General features: G+C 45.3%; 1 protein-coding gene across 2 annotated transcripts in view; it reads left to right on the top strand.

Annotated features, from left to right (window-relative positions):
* Window positions 1-16,935, top strand: part of HRAS (HRas proto-oncogene, GTPase) — a 46,024-nt gene that overhangs the window by 4,884 nt on the left and 24,205 nt on the right. The window contains exon 2 of one of the 2 annotated variants that reach the window (XM_056491981.1): window positions 15,712-15,779. The exons of the other annotated variant lie outside the window; for it this stretch is intronic. The gene's annotated coding sequence lies outside the window, so the exon portion shown is untranslated. The remainder of the gene's footprint in view (window positions 1-15,711; window positions 15,780-16,935) is intronic. 2 annotated transcript variants of the gene reach the window in all.

Raw genomic sequence — 16,935 nt, forward strand, 5'->3', positions numbered from 1 at the left:
AAAGAGTCTTTCCATGCTCACTTTCTTAATGCATGACCTGCTTGTGGTGCCCATCTGACAGTAATGTGGGCTCTTGGAACAGCTGAACTCTGTGCTGAAAGATGACTTTGTGGTTAAAGCCACAGGATTGTGAACTGGGGAGTCCTGACCCCCATCTGGCCTTGGCTAAGCTGGTTGCTTATCTCACTGGACTTTTCTTTAGGAGGGATACTGACTTAGCAGATAACCAGCAGATATCTAGCCTATCTGCTAAAGGGGTAGGATGCCCTGGGTGAGGCACTCTTATAATGCAGAGGCAGTGGCAGCCCAGGTATTATATACTGCTGTGCTGTGGGCCAAACTTTTAAGAGGATTTTTCCTTTTGCATAGCTAAATCCATTATAGATCAGAGTGCTCGTATGCAAGTTAAATTCAAGAGCTGGTGGAGCTGAGTTTAAATGTGTGTGTGTGGGAGCAATAACTTGACAAATACAAAAAAGAGACATTGCTGCAATGTCTCTGGGAAGATGCCTGTATGTCTTCTGCTTGTTTAGCATCCTTGAGAGAACAGCAGACGTGAGGGAGAAGCTGTGGCCTGTGAAATGAAGAGGATGTCGTGCTCTTATTGGGAGAAGAAGAGGAGCAAGATCTAAAAAGCCAGGGAGTAGGAGTGAAATGAGGGATGCAGGTGTGTGCAGTGGGGGCTGCTCCAGGCTGCCCTGTTCTCCCTGGGTAAGGCTCTGCAGAGAGAGAAGCAAGGAGATCAGTGGAAGAAGGCATTGTGGAGGCTGCTGTTTTGCAGAGTGGTGTGTTGGCTCTCCTGCTGGTCAAGGCTGAACTGAGGCATGGCTGGCTGGCAGTAGAAGTGCGTGGGGCCTTATTCCCTGAGAAAGGCAAACCAGTGAAAAATCTCCAGAGTCTGGCCAGCAAGTGCTTGTGCCTGAGGCAAGCTAGGATGTTGTTTAGAGGCTTGCTGAGAAGTGAGCTCTGGTCCATCAGCAGTTTTTTGAGGCAACAGGCAGCCATTGTGTCGGCCTGCTCCAGGATCATGTTGAGCGCTCTGACACTCTGTGCTATCTTCAGCAATTCTGTGGCTTACATCCAGCTCTATTCAGCCTGCTTCAAACTATGTGTATAGAATAACCTTGAATATATAAATTTGGAGCCTGAAAATGATGGATTCCATCTCATCCCAGATAGCCACTGCAGCAGCCACAGCAGTATTCCTGGTGTGGCACTAGGTCCTCTGTTTCTGTAGTGATTGTAGCAACAGTGCTCCTTCCCTGCTGATGGCTTTGCATTGGATGTCAGGGCTTAATGTTATGTGAGGGACTGAAATTCATTCTCCAGGAAGAGGCTGGGCTTGAGAAACCAGGCTTTTGGTTGGTATGATAAATAGATAAAAGAGTAGTTGATTACGTTAAGTAAATAAAACATCACGGTTTGTTGTATGGGACTGATCCTTGCTTGTGTGTAGGCTGATTCTGTGTTTAATTTTTTTTCATTGTTTCCCCTTGGATCTCTGTAGATGCAATGGCTCCTTTTGGGTCCCACTTTGTTAGACTCCTGCTGTGAGCAGCACAACTTTGCTTTGTAGAATGCAAACCTAGCAAATGCTGATGAAAGCAGGAGGTACCTTGCACAGCCCTTATTTCTACCCCCCTCCTTGTGTGCAGAGGATGAATACATAACCTTACAATATAACCTTGGTCATGCAAGATTTCTCCCGGCCTTTTCCTGATTTGCATGATATTGTAAGAGGCCAGTTGGCTTTTTCTGGAGGGCTTGTCCCACTTTCCACACAGGCAGCCTTGGGCGAGTGGTCTGCTCCCTGACCTGCTTCAACAAGCATGTGCTGGCTTCTTGCTCTGCTGATGTGGGAGGCAGGGTGAGGATAAGTGCTGGGGGCTAGGCAGGGGGATGACATTGCTGTGCTGGTTGCGGGTGTCACCTCCCATCTGGCCGTCAGCATAGCTGCTGATGGATGAGGAGGTGCACACAAATCCCTGCCTCACTTTTTGCCTCGTTGTTCTCCTGGGGTGTGTGGTGGCTATACTGAAGTCTTAGGGTGTCAGATCTGCCTTCTCTCCTCCTAAGAGTACAGCTGCATGTCCTCCATTCTGCAGTACTCAGTTGCAGCTGATGGCTCTGTAGCTATTCTGGTGGCCCCTATAATTTACAAATATCAAGGCATTGATTCTCAGAATATATGCACTGGAAAGAAATTACTACCATGACCATGGTGGAGGTAGGAAACAGAGGTGTGAGAGAGATTTAGACCTGGAAAAGTGCTTCAGCCCCTGCTTTTCCACAGAAACAAGGCTATGTACTGGTGTGGCTTATAATCACAGGGACATGTGCAGGGTCTCACCAGGTCTGTGACAAAGCAGGGAGATAGATGGATGAGGGTGGAAATCTCTGATTCATGAGCAAATTATAGTCATCTGATCCCACAATTACTGCACCTGATTATCAGGGGGCTGACAAGATGTCCTCTGCTTCACATTCCTTCTATGAACACATTAATCTGTGTTCAGTAGACATCAGTTTATACTTCTGCTGTTCCTCTTCCCCTGTGGTGTATATCTCAAGCAGCCACCCTTTTCCAATCTACAAAGTATCCAGGCTTGGATGCCCCTCATATCTGCTAGAAAGTGGAAAATTGCCAAGTATCTACCAGTGCCTATAGCTGGGGCAGACACCGGGCAGGGAGAGGAGAGACATTATTACAACCTGTTGTTTTACAGCTGGGAGCTGGGGAATGAAAATTCACATTAGCAGGAGGAGTTTAGAGCAGAGCTGAGAACAGAAGTTGTTGTCCTAGTCTGGCGCTTTGACTGCGAGGTCAGCTTCCCATTTCCTTTGGTAACTGATGAGCATCAAAAGACTCAGCACCCAGTGGTTGATGTGTTGCTAATCTGATTTTCTGATGAGAGAAATGCTTTTTTATCACAATGAACCCTGTGAAGGTGGGGGTTTGTTTCCTTTTATCATTTCAAGCAAGGCTGTCTTTGACTGTTATTTTAATATTTTAGGTGTCTGGTCTTAGAAATTATGTAAGTGGAGGGCTGGGATGGCAGTCCTTTGCATGTCATTCTTCCAGGCTGTTAGTGGGGTTTGTGTCCAGAGAAATGGATAGACATCCCTTGGTAAAACTGAGTGTCTTGTTATGAGTTGGAAAAACAGTTAGAAGATTTGGTCAGTTGAATAGAAATGTTGGAGGTCTTTGGATGGCGATCCTTTTAAAAATCAAAGGGCTTTAGGATCTTAATTAGTGTTGGTGGCCGATGATTGCTAAAGGACCAATCTCCCTATTGATCATCTGCACTGAGGCACTTTTTGTGGAAAGATCTAAAAAACAAGATGCAGTTAATCAACCAAATTTTTAAGGTTAAAAAATAAAACAAATTTCCCAAGGTGGGGAGGGCGGGGGGGAAAGTGGATTTCTTCAAAAAGTGAAAACCCTTTAGAAAACCCTTTAATTTTTTTTCCAAAGCAGTTTCCGAGGCACCTAATCTAATCTTTCCAAAACAATTCGCTGGCAGTCAGGGCTCACATGTTTTTAAAAACAGTGTAGAAAGGAATGTATTGTGACAGTTTAATTTATTACTGAAATATGCTCACCTCTGGGATAATTCAGAGCAACCATGGAGTGGATGATAAACCTGTTCAGGATGAGAGGTGAGCAAAGGGAGGCTGCTGAGATGAAACCACCCATGCAGAGGTGTAATTCCTGGGACTTAGGTTTGTTTTCCTCCTTTAATTCTAGTGGGGCTGTAGCCTGTTCAGATGTTCTAAAAAGGGCAGTTGTTGCTGAGTCCTTGCTGTGGCCACAAGGGAGGTTTTGGTGGTGATTCTCTGAGGAAGGTGGTAGGAAAGTCTCTAGCCATCTTTAGAGATAAAATGGGGGAGGCCTACAGCCCATAAGGTACAGGTCCTTGTCTGGGGATTTGTAAAAGCCCAGGGCAGCTAGTTGGATTTTGTAGTCACCAATCCATGGATGCTAACTGAGCTGTGAAAGCTGGCTTGAAATTTCTGCTGTTTTAAAGCAAAAACAAGGCAATTGCCTTGGAATGGGAAAACAAGGATGCTCTTGAGAAGGCTTAAGGATGGCCCTCCCGAGTTTTAGTGGAAGATGTACAGTTTAAAAAAAAAAAAGTATAGAGTTGCTTATCTGAAGTGTGCTCCTTGTGAAGAGGTGGGAAGCTGAGTGCCTAGGAGAGGGCTGGCTTTCTCAAAGCATGCTACTAAGCACGTGTTTTTTTGTGACAAGCCCTGCAATTGCATTGCAGCAGGGTTGTGAGGTCTTGTTCAGATTCAACTGAAGTTGGTTGAACTCTATTGACTGCAGTGGCTGGGCTGGTGGGCAGTGCAGCATCTCTCAGGTCAGGAGGTTTTAATCTCCTTTGTTTCAAAGTCTCTGCACCTGGAATTAGCTTATTCAATTTGCAGCTTAGAGCAATTTCAGAAGAACTCCCAGAGGAGGAGGAAAAGAAAAAGAACACTACCACCTGAACAGATCAAAATAATCAAATGGATTGTGTTGTGGAACTGGGATGTGACTGGCAGCTGCTATGTGGAGGTGGACAACCAGCAGTCACACTTTCTCAGCAGGGCTTGCTTTGCTGGGGCATTGGGAGCAAGTACTGTTGGGATTAGAATGCAAAGAGATAATGTTTAAAATCTTAGGTAGGAGCCTGTGAGCTTGGTGACAACTGAATGCAGGGCTGGAAGAAAAAGCTCTGCCAACAGTAGGTCACCCTTTCAGGGAGCTGAATTAATAAGTCTCTTCCATGCTTGCTTTTTCCCCCCTATTTTATGTGAGGACCCTTTGTAGCAACTTATGCTCCATGCATCCTGTTATCAGGGAAGTTATTCTGCCTGCAATCCCTGTCTGAGCTTAATGTTGTTGTTTTCTCTAGCATGAGGGCTGATGGCTTCACAAATCTCAGAGTACCTCCTCCATCTCTCCCCTGGCCAGCCCAGCAGCATGACAGCTCCATTTAACATGCACCATCTGCTTTGGCTTCCTGCCCCTAGACTCACTGTTTTGCAATTGTCTGCATCAAGCTCCTGTGTTGCCTGCCACAAAGGATTGTATATCACAAGTCAAAAAGAGGAGAGAGAAGAGTCCTCAAGGCTGGCCTGTAAATCCCAAGTCTCTCTACTTGAAGAAATTGCAGTGCTCTCCCATGTCCTTGACCCAGCCCTGCTGTATGTATTCATCCTCCCCTGCCTGTCAGGGTGCATCTCTTGACGGGCACAAAGTCAGCCTTGCTGGCTTTCTGGGTTCTCATGGCATGAAGTGTTTGGTGCCTGGGATGTTCTCCTTTCTTCACCTGCTAACACAGAGGCAGGCTGAGACCTGCAGCTCTGCCTTCTCTTCAGCCATCCCCCAAAGTTATTTGGATCCACTTGGAACATCATTACAGGGAAGATGTTGTGAAGTTTTCTTAATGGTAAACACTTAAGGGCATGGGCCTCTCATCTCCCACTTGAAGTGTAGTGTTACCCTTGGGCCTTAGGGGCTGAAGTGCTTTCGTGTTAGGTGCAGGGTGAGATAGTCTCTCTCTGAAGAGCTTACAGTAAAGTGCAAGATAGGGAACGTCAGGGTGCAGTTCCCCTGTCCAGATGTTGGCAGCTCACATCCCAGCCCTTCAGTCCCCCTACATAGGCAGCAGAGGAAAAGCACTTCCACCTCATTGTAATGCAGGTGGATACGTGAAACAGATCAGACAGACTGTGCCTGTCTCTGCTCACTGATGATAGAGAGGCTCTGGATCATGGGCTCTTTTGGACATATATGTGCTGTAGGTGAGATGAGCCCCACCTTGCACTGAGCATGCTGGGATGGCACATAAAGGAGACAAGACTGTTGATTTTGTCTGTCCTTGGCTGTCTGATCTGGTAAGCATGTTCGTCTTCCATTGGTCAAGAAGCTACTCATTGCTTTGATTCCTTGCTGGCCAAGAGTGGAGGAGAGGGATGTCATCCAGACAGCAACTGGAAGAGTTAAACACCTTTCAGGGATGCTTCTAGGACAGAGCTCCAATCCTGTCCCAGCTGGACAAGGGATATTTTAACCAAGTGAAGGCAGAAAGTGTAGGTATGAATGTTTTGTCCTTGGTTTATCCTTTTATACTGAGGCTAAGTAGCTGCCAGCATAGGTCAGGGGTTACTTGGATACTTCTCAGGAGCTCCTGACCTCCTGTATGTGCCCAAATATTGGAGTGGGGAAGGACATGGGACCTCTATATCTAGAACTGAAACAATGGCATGGGGACTTCAGGTTGCAAACCACCATGTGATAGCAGCAGGAGCCCTCCAGTGCCTCAAAAAGGGCTGCACATCTGGATGTTCCAGGCTTGGTGGGTAAAATTCTTTCTCTTAGGGGAAAAAGAGCCTTTTTCCTAACACTGAAGCGCTGCTACATGCCATATTGTGGCTTTGAGAGTGATGGACTGAGTTTCTGTGGATTGTATCCCATTTTACCTGAACCTTCATGGTTTCTCTGAAGACCCTGGCATGGTCTGCAGGGAGCAGGTTGGATGGAAGAGACCTAGAGCTGTTCTTGAAGGAGCTAGAAAAATGAAGTTGAGCCAACTGAAAGGAATAAAGTCTGATAGCCCGGGGAGGATTTTCTTGACTGGCTGAGTTTCCCCTTTGATTTGGAGCACTTGTTCCATCATGCCTTTTGCTGGGGAAGAATTAGCCCAGTGGCAGAAATGCAGTATACTGGGTGTTTTGGGAGTGAGAAACCTGTCTGCAGCAAGAGCCCACAGAGCTTGAACTCAGCCTCTGAGTCTGTGTGCTGACAGCTGTTTGCAGGCCTGCTCAGTAGGGGAAGGTGCTGTGCCAGAGTCTTTACCCTCCATCTCATGCCTGTGTTGTCAGCATGATTCAGTGCTACAACCCTGAAGGAAAAGAGTCAGTTTGATACCCCAATTCTGTTTGTTGTTGATACTCCTGCTGTAATTCCCATTGCTCCGGACAACCATTAAATAGTGCTCTGGAGAGTCTGTCTAGTGTGTGCACTGCAGTTTTTTCAAACTTTACAGTAGCAGGAAGTATGTTAGAGGTGAAATTTTTGGCTGGCCCTAGGTGGGAAACACACATACTGTGCTACAGAAAAAGGCAAAAAAATTACCTTATATTCCATTATATGGTGTATTTTCCCCACTTCACAATGCATCTGATCTTTCCCTGCTGTCTTTCCTGGCTACATGTGTCCACCACAAACTTTGGTACTTCTCATCTCATGCTTCTAGGGAACAGAGAGAGCAAGTATGAAAACCCTCAGGAGGTTTTTAATTCAGTAAGGGAGGTATATCAGGGCTTGCACTTACCATATGTTTTTTCTCTGGTACTTTCCTTGTTGTCCTTTCCCTCTGACCTTTGGTACAGTAAACGGCGACAGTGTTTGAAGAGCTTCCCAACAGGGGAGCACCTGGCACAGCATCAGGTCCTTGCAGTTCCCGTGCATTCCTAGGTAAGTGCTTAGGACTGGCCTTTAGCTGGCATCAACCTGCTGCTGGCTGGATGCACTGTGACAAAACAGTGCGTTTTTACTTGTTAATTTTTGCCACTGACAGCATGCTGGTTGCCTTGTCAACAGGAGATGGTTTATAGGTCTCTGGAAGATTTGCAGCAGTGTCACTCAGCTGTTTGTTCTCCTGGTTGAACAGGCACACATATGGGTCTTTGAAAGCTGGTAGGAGAAACCAGGATCCATCCATCCCTTTCACAAAGGTTTTGTGACTATATGACCTTCTAACTAATTTTCCTAACTCCCTAATGACATATATGTGTAATTAAATCTAGACAGACAGGGCCATATCAAGCCTTGGGCATGGGAAATTGTGTAATACCATCAAGTTACCTTTTGTGTCCATGGTAGACCCAACCTTATTGCACCAAGAACTTCCTTAAGATTTTAGCTTTAGGTGGGAAGAGAACTCCAATTGCAGGAAACCCAGTTCCCTCTGGTAGACCACCAAAGACTGCTTTGGTTTCTGATTCAGCTCTGCAAATACTGTCTAGTGGCTTCAGACTGGATATGAATTTGGCTGGTATTATTTCCCCTGTGAAGGCTAGAACAAGGGAGAGAAAACTAAAGTAGCTTGTTTTAGCCTAAGTCAGCACGACAGAGTTGTGAGTTTCTGTAGATCCTAAATGAAAGGTCCTTGCCTTATCTGTCTTGATATTTTGCTGGTTGCACAACTTGCACATCCCATAGATGCAAATATTTTCCTGGGGTTGGCCCTGGTTGCCCAAGGAGGGTGTTTGTTCAGATTCTCATGCTTTGCAATTAATATAATCTTCTCAACTCCGTGTGAGAGAAAGAAAGGGAAGTGGTGCTAAGTGGTTTATATGTTGTTTTTTCTCTCTCTCTCTCTCTGGTGTTGTTCCTCACCAGCTGGCTACTTTGAGCACGTTGTGGTTTTTTTTCCTTAAGGAGCAACGTGTTGCTACAAATTCAGCTTCAGAGAGGTTGTGGGAGCTTTTGTCTGCTGGCTCTGCAGCTGCTGCAGGCAAGGCACAGACAGTATGCGTGCTGTGGGCACCCAGCCTGCCAGCCTGGTCTGCCTGGAGGGGATGCCAGCCCAGCTGAGTGGCAGGATCCTTCTTTCCCACTGCATTCCCACACTCACTTGGTGGCTGGGAGATGCCAGTCCTTGCCTTGCTCCAAACCATGCAAGAGGAGGAAAGTTCACACCATGGGATGTTGTCAAAGGAATGAGAACCCGTTTCAAGTAAATACCTTTTCTCTGCCTCGTTTAGCTATGGCAGCCTTATCTTAAGAGGGGTGTATGAAGTGTGCTTGTCACAGCTGTCAGGCACCCACACAGCTCACAGAGATATCTTGTGTGCTCTCTTCTGAGCTACTGCATGAACAGTGGCTACTTTAGAGGGTAAATTGCCTCCACGGGCTTATAAAAAGGTATCTAGTTTAGACCTAGAGAGCACACTTCATTTTTAGGTGCAGTGGAAAACCTTTGAGTGAACTTGATGAATTCTGTGTTCATTGTGTTTTTCAGAATACTCTCTGAACTTGCATTTTTCTTTTGTGCTCTGCAAAAGCAACAATTCCTCTGGGGCTGTAGAATAAAGAATAAAACACTTGCTTAAAGTGCTGTGGAGGAGTTGTCACCCTATAAAACTCAGTCTGGGCCATCAGCTGTGTTTCACAATGACTTTGGCCAATCACAATGGTCTTGTCTTTTGACTGTGCAACTACTTGAAAGGGAGGGAAAAAAGGCCAACTACATGGACTTTTGTATCTGATCAGGATTTTGACTGTTAGCTTAATTGAGATTTCTTGTTGAAGTTGATATGAGTTTGATCAAAACTGAGGAAGTAAGGGAAAATGAAGCCTGTGGAATGGCAGCCACCACTTGGAACAGCTTCTTTATAGAAGCTCTCCATTTGGGCAAGAAATACTCACCTCAAATATATTTTCCTTGAATGCAGGTCTTCATCCTCTGCCCTTATCTTAAGTCTACAGGTAAAAGGCAATAATGGCAGATCCTAGAGCCTAATCAGTCTTTGATGGAGGGAATTGATTAAGAGCAAGACAAGCTTTACTGTAAGTTTTTAAGGATGGATTGTGAGGCTAAGCTGACAAACTTTTAGTCTTCTGAGCTCTATTTTTACCTTGTTATTGGAATAAGAATTTTTATCTTGTGTTAATATACTCAATTGCAAAACACTGCAGCTTGTCTTTTTACTTGAGTGGTCCTTCAGGTTAAAGTTGGCTGGTTTGACCTGTGAGATGGTGGTTTTCTGCAGGATTTTTCCATTTCTTAGAAAAAAGCTTTTTGCAAACAGTTGATTCATTTCTTTAATTTAATTTTATTTCTTTAGTTGAAGTTCCTGTATGGGAACAAAGAGAGCCATGTAGAAACTGTACCCACTACACCATGCTGTGGCCTTGAAGGTACATTGTAGGGACACACATGGCCCTCAGGGTGTTGCTTTCTGAAAATAAGAGGATTTTAAGGGAGAAACCAAGCAGCAATTTTATTTCTAGCTAGGTGTGAATGATGTACAAGAGTGAGATGTTGCTAGATGTTCTTTAGGAGCCCTGAAAAACAGCACATGGTGAGCTCCACTACCCTTAAGTAAAAAGGGAGCTTTATCAGCACATCACCCCTGTTCAAAATCTAACTGGTGGCTTGTCTCTGCCAGGCTCCTGTGAAGGTACATGATCATGTTTGAGATCTCACAATATTGGCAAGACTGTAAAAATTCAGAGTTCAAGTTTAAGCTCTGAAGTTATTCTTCTAAGGAAAGATAATTTTGTCATACCAAGGATCTGAGGGAGATACATATCCACAGAGTAGAGCCTCTGACTGCAGATACTGTTGTGGTTCTCTGCTCCCTTAAGGAAAAAAAGAGCCAAACCCCAAACCACCAGAACTCTGAAAGAGGTTCACGTCCAAAAGTGAAGATTTTTTGTAGTTGTTCCAAATGACTGTTTCCTCAGGGGGATCATTTTCATAGCTTGTGTGCAATTTTTTAATCCAGCTCGAAGCCCACAAGACAGATGGGGTCATGACAAGAGCCAGGAAGTTTGCATGATCTTATTAGACTGGATTATCTTTAACAGTGCCAGTTCACATCACCTGTCCATTTCTTGCTTTTCCCAAACCACTGAGGAAAGAAATAAAACCCCTAGCAGCCTTGTGACATTTAGCATTACTCAGGCACTCTTGAAGTCTCGATGGCCAGCAAAGGGCAGATTTTGTGGGTGAAAGAATTGGAGAGGAACCTCAGATCACCCATAGGACCAGGCTCCTACTACTTGACCAGTGTCTTCTTAGCTGTTACAGTCTGTATTTATAGTAGCAGACCAAAAATGCATGAAGGTGTGAAAAGGGATGATGCAGCCACCAGTATGAGCAAACTTAGGTCTTTTGGTGCACATCCCATCTCTATGTCCCCCCAGCCCTACCTAGAGCTGTTTTTAGTGGTATTTGCTGTAGCCTAGGAGGTAGTTGTATGAGATTTTAGGTGCTCTGAGGTTCAGTTTTCAACCCTCTTTACAGAGATCATGGCTTAAGTTTCAGAGTTTTGTTTCTTGAGTTATTGCTGGTGCTTATAAGGGCAGGGAAGACCAATTCAATAAAAGGTCAGGACTCATTCACTAGGGGCTGATGCCAAAGGGTGATAGCATGAAATACTCCCAGCAGTCTGTGGGAGTCAGAGTGATGTAGGTCGTGTAACAGATCTTCACACACACAGCATATAAAAAATACAGTGATTTTGCTTGTAATAATAAAGTTGTATTATTATGCTTTGGGGAATTGAAGGCAGGTGCTTGGATTTTTCCCAGTGGGTTGAAGGGAGGATCAGATTTTGGTTTATTTATTTATTATTTATATGTTAAGCCAAAGCCAAAGATCTGTGAGTCAGCTTCATCTTCACTGATACAGTTCCTGTGCTATGGTCCCCAGACATTGTCTGACAGATGCCTGTACCCACACAAGGCTGGATGAACCCAGTGACTGCAGACTTATTGTTGTCACCCTGTTGCAGAAACTCCTTAGAATGGCTCTGTGTATGCTTAAAAGCCAGTGGTATGGGAAAGCCTCTTAGCAGAGGGTCCTGGGAAAACACTGAGCTGCTGATTGCAGGATAAAGTTCTCTGTGCCAGCATCATATGCAATTCCTCATCATAGCCAGATCTCCAGGGAGGAGGAAACAACTCTGCCACCTCCTTCTTTCTTCTTAATGATGGCTGAGTTTTATAGTTGCTCTGTAGGCACTGTGTGTGCCTCCCTGGCTGAACAAAGGTGTATTTGTGCTTCCAAAGGTAATGTCAGTCTGCCTTGCTGCTGTCTCAAGATGCAGAGAGGGATAAGTGCTCCATATGGGCCAAGGTTGAAAATTAAAATAGACTGAGATCCTCAACCAGTGTTGATTGTCTTGGCTTTAGTGGCATCAGTGCAAGGACTCTATTTTTTGCCCTTCCCTTAGGGTGAACCTTCAAGGTGAGATCTCAGTTGTGGGACTCACTTGTCTGGTTCTTACTCCTTGGATTGGGCTGTCCTCTCCCTTCCCTCGGGAACCTATAAAAACTTGCACCTAGTCCATACTACACACAGATAATGGCTTAAGGCTGTCAGGAGAAATAATCTTTGAAGTTCTAAATTTGCCTTCTGTGGTTATTTTTTTTAGGTCAAACACAGAACTGTTTGCGTGAGCCTTATAAAGTCCAAGAATAAATGCAATGAATGCTGCTGTGTTTTTAAATGTCTCTGCAATCTATACTTCCCCAGTGTTGCAGAGCTGTGCTTGAGCAACAAGACCAGAAAATCTGAGAGGCTGAGGGGATATGGCTGGACACCAGGAAAGAAGATGGGAAGCCATGTATATGCATATAAAAATAAGTGACGTGTATAGTTCTAGCATCTCATTGCTGCAAGGTGTTAGGAAAATCAATGGCTTCAGAAGATAAAGATTTGAGTGTTGTATGGACAGCAGGGACAACCAGAGCTAGATATTTTTCAAAGAGAAAACTGGTCTAGAGGCCTCCTTTTTTGCTTTTCAGATAATCTGGCAGGATGAGACCCTGCTCTGGGACCAGAGAGGGTTTCCATTTAAAAGAATAGAAGAAAGTTTTGGGCAGTGGAGAATCCCCAACAATGTAAGCCATTGCTTACACTGCCCTAATGAAGTTACATCTCAGTAATTACAGTGCATTCTAAGTTCAGAAGTCCCTTTTTTCTTTTTTTTTTTTTGTTTTTTTTTTTTTTTGTTTTTCTTGTTGTTGTTCATTGTTTTGTTTGGTTATTGTTTGTTTTGGTTTTGGGAGGTGTTTCGGTTTTTGTTTTTAGTTTGATTTGGTTTTTTTCCAAATGCGCAGGAGCATTTCCTGCTGCTGCATGGGATTTGCCTGGGGACTTTGCCAAGCAGAGGTTGATCTGTGATGGAGGTTGTGTTGTCACACCTGACAAAAGGATGCTTCAGCTCAGAAGGGCACCTGCAGGATCATGTTACCCTGTTTTACTTTTCCCAAGCTGTGACTCCTCCAGCTCATGTTGCAGATGTTTTGGGTTGTACTTTGCATAGTCTCTTTCTGTGGTCTCAGGATAAATCAGTTGCTAAGGACAGGGTGTTATAAGTGTCAGCTGTGTCTGGTCACCAGGAGCTTGCCAGGGTAGTACCAACTGCATGCAGGTGTTGGTCTCTGGCTGACATCTCCTCCTACTGAAGACATGCTTCATCTAAAGTCTTTAAGGTTTTCTTCTTTCTGATTGCAGTTAGGGGATTGTGTCAGCTCCCTTGCATCTTTGTCTATTCAGTTCATGGACTTTCTGAACTCTTTTTCCACAGCAAGATGTCATCCCTGAAGGTCAGGACATGGTTTGCCTCCGATCTGTACCTCTTTCAATCAAGCAAATCTGGTTCATGTGACTGGAGTGAGTGTTTGCCCACTGTTGTGCCTGGTGCTAGTGAGGAGCAGAGCCCAGTGTTGCTCTTTTCTCCATCAGTTGTTATTGTGTGTAGAGGAACACCTAAATTGAGCGGGGTCTTTGGAGCTTTATGGCCATGTCAAGGGCAATGCCAAAGCCAGATCTGGCTCTACTCATTGCCTCTACCAGGGCTGTCCAAGGGACTGGAGTTAAGTTGAGGGTTTCTGCAAAGATGTAGGTACACCTAACCTTTAGGCATTATCAGAGGGATTTCAACCACTCTTCTGATATCAGGGGCTTTGCTTATTTGTCAGTCAGCTTGTTGGGCTCCAGTATTGAGGAACCACATCTGACACAGACTTGGTGTCTTGCATTTCTGTGGTTTCTTTTCAGCCTTACTTGGCCTGCAGATGTTGGCTGCGAGCCCACCCAAATCCTGCTTGTCGTTGCTGTGGACTCCCAAGGAAGCTCTGGAAGGAAACCCACCCCCCCCCCCCCCGACTTTTGCTGATTGTGCAGGTCTGCCAGCAGATGCTGGAGGCTGTGACAGAGGTGGTGGAGCAGGCTTTGTGCTCCTGTCCCTTGCACATTCAACCACAGCCACTGATGAGCACATGTTTTACGACAAAAGCTCAAATGTGGGGGAACAGAAATCCCCAGCTTTACCATAAGTTTCCTGTGTGACCGTCAGGAAGTCACTTAATTGTTGTGGGCTCTTCATGGCAGGGTGGAGTTCCTTGTTCCTTGAATTGCTGTGCCAGTTGTGTGTTGCTGAGCAGTGGGATATATGAAGCTGTGTGGAGGCCACTCAGAGTTGAAGGAGCATGTCTCCTGTGTCCATTCTGTGATGCTTGCAAGACAGGCAGGATGAGTCCTTGGACAGTGTCCCTTTGTTGCTCCAGAGCCAAAGGGGAAATGCCTTCCTTTTCAGTGTGGAGAGCTGCAATGCATACATCTTCAGTCTTTTTTGTAACAGGTCTGTGATGTGATAGTGGCGCACTTCGCTCACCCACAGCAACATTGCTGGGATTTTTTTTTAAATCCAGGCTTCTGCAGATGGAGGGGATATGAGCATCACTTTAACAAGTCTGATGTGGCTGAGATTTACCACGAGCAGCAGAGTGAGGTTTGGGTAATTCAAGACCTTAATAAAGTTCTGCTGATCCAAACTGAAATCTCGTACTGCAACATTTGGGTGTTTCTGTTTCTGTTGGGCTGTGTGATGATTTCCCAGCATTGCACACACAATGCATTGGTTGGCTCTGCATGGCTACAGACTTGGTTGTGATGAATTCATTTGCCATGGCTGTTGAAGGGCTGGGTTTGGAGGTATTCTGTGGACCTCTCTGGTAGCACTGCTCACTGTCCCCATCCCTCTAGGTTGCAGCTGGCTGGTGCTGCAGCTGCCAGGTCCATAAATCAGCAGTGTGCCCCTGAATATCTGCTGCATAATGACTGATGCATATTCATGTTTGCTACAACATTGTGTCACCCTTCTAATAATGTGTATTGGTGAGAAGGAGAGCAGGGACAGGATCCCAGTTACTGGTGCCTCCTTGCTTCATTCTGTCTCCTCTTTTTGCTGTCACCTTGTCTTTGGCTCCCTAAGATACAGCCTCTCTTGCTTTTCTAATGTATTTTCCCTAGCTGCTTCTCCCAGATGTACTAAAGCAAGCCCTGCAGGTTTGCTTTTTGCTGTGGTGCCTCCTTTCCCTCCATCCCTGCTCTGCTAATAAATCAAGGTGTGTGCCTGCAAAGGGCCCTGCAAGGACTAAATGAACATGGGAGGATGATCATTATGTTTGAGCATGTAAATTAAAAGGCTTACTAATAAAAAGACACTCTGGAAGTATCTGGTCTTGGCTGTTTCCTTGAGCTCTGTTTCTGAGCGAGCTTTAATTGGTGTCCCATTGGGAATGGAAGGGTGAGAAGGAATCCCTTATCTCAAAATGGATTCTCCCTCACCCACAACTCACCTGTGGAGAAGATGCTGTTGTACCTGTGCTGCTTTACCCTCTGTCTTGAAAAAAAGGAGGAAGAAAAGTGCTGTACCACCTTTCCCTGAAAAAGATGAAATTTTGTAAGATATGATTAGCAGCCTGTGAAATACCACATGTGAGAGAGCATGGATGGGGATTGACACTGCTTTTTCTCTTTCAGTGCAAGATGTTAAGTGCTGCCCAGGGAAGCTGGAGAAGCCAGCTTGGGTACTAACAAAGTTTATCCCAAATTGGCCTGAGTCCAACACAACCAGGACTGTCTGTCCCTGCAGAGAGGGATCCCTCTCATTCCTGCTCTGTATTCCTTCTTCTAGGGGGACTTGAAGCATTCCCAGAGGAGAGGACCCTATTTCTCTGTGGAAGCTCGTTAGCCATCCAGAGGGTGAGTGCCACATGGGCAGGAGCAGGCTCCTGCTGTCCCAGGATACTCATTTGTCTGCTTTTATGCTTCTGGCCAACAGCTTCCACCTTTTATCACCCAGACCCAAGGCCACTGGCTGTCTGGAACTTTCTGCTGCAGGAGCTGTAGTGCAGTAGGACATGTGCTGTGTGAACCATTCCATTCCTGGAGACTAGAGTTCACCAAAATTCTTATAAATCCTATTTTGCTCCTAAACTTGACATTTAAAAAAAATCTCTTACCATTAAATGCTAAAAAAACCAACAAAAAAAGCCCCTAAAAGCATTATCAAAACAATTCTTGAAACTTCCCAGATGCAACTACTGTTTTCTTATCCATGTGTTTGCTGGTAAAATACATGTGTTAGGATTTAAAGCAAGCAGGAAGTTGAACAACCATACCTATTTTCACTGCAAATTCTTCTCAGTGAAAAGTGCTTGTATGCATTTCCTGAAACCAGTTTCCTAATTTTTCTTTGTCAACAGTTGTTTGGGAGGAATAAGGAAGGATAGGGAAGGGGAGGAGAACAGAAAGCTCATAGGGAGAGTGTGTTTCTTGACTCTGGGGTACTTTTTTTGCTGTGCATCAGTGCTGCTCATGTTGGGATTAGCCCTTTTCTTCAGTGATGTTGGTGACCACCTTATACCAGTGACTTCTCCCTTTCTTGTAGCTGGGCTTCAAGTGAGGAAAACAGCAGAAGCTGCCCCTCTGCTCCCAGCCCTACCTGCATCTCTGGGTGCTTATCTGTGGATGAGAGCATCTGCTTCTCTGCAGGCTGCCTGTGCCCATGACCCAGTTGTGATTTCATCAGGATAATTGGAGAGCAGGGCCTCTCTTACAGCACTCTGTGCTTTCCCACTTGATGTACTCTGCCTCCCCAATTGTCTCTGTCTTGGGAAGCTGGGCTGGGGATGAGCTGCCAGCTCTGACAGCCCAACACAAAGACTCAGCAGGAGACCAACAGCTTTCCCATCCAAAACTTCTGCTGGGAGCTTTTTGTCTCAGGTGAAAACCCCAGATGGGAAATCACATTGCCTGAATTTAGTTCCAGCTTTACCACCATTGCTGGCTTTGGGCCAGTCCCTTGCCTTGTTTGCATCCCCTTGCCTGTCTCTGCAGTGGGCAGGATGGTGTTTCT

This window comes from Oenanthe melanoleuca, chromosome 5, assembly GCF_029582105.1.
Source record: "Oenanthe melanoleuca isolate GR-GAL-2019-014 chromosome 5, OMel1.0, whole genome shotgun sequence".
NCBI lineage: Eukaryota > Metazoa > Chordata > Aves > Passeriformes > Muscicapidae > Oenanthe > Oenanthe melanoleuca.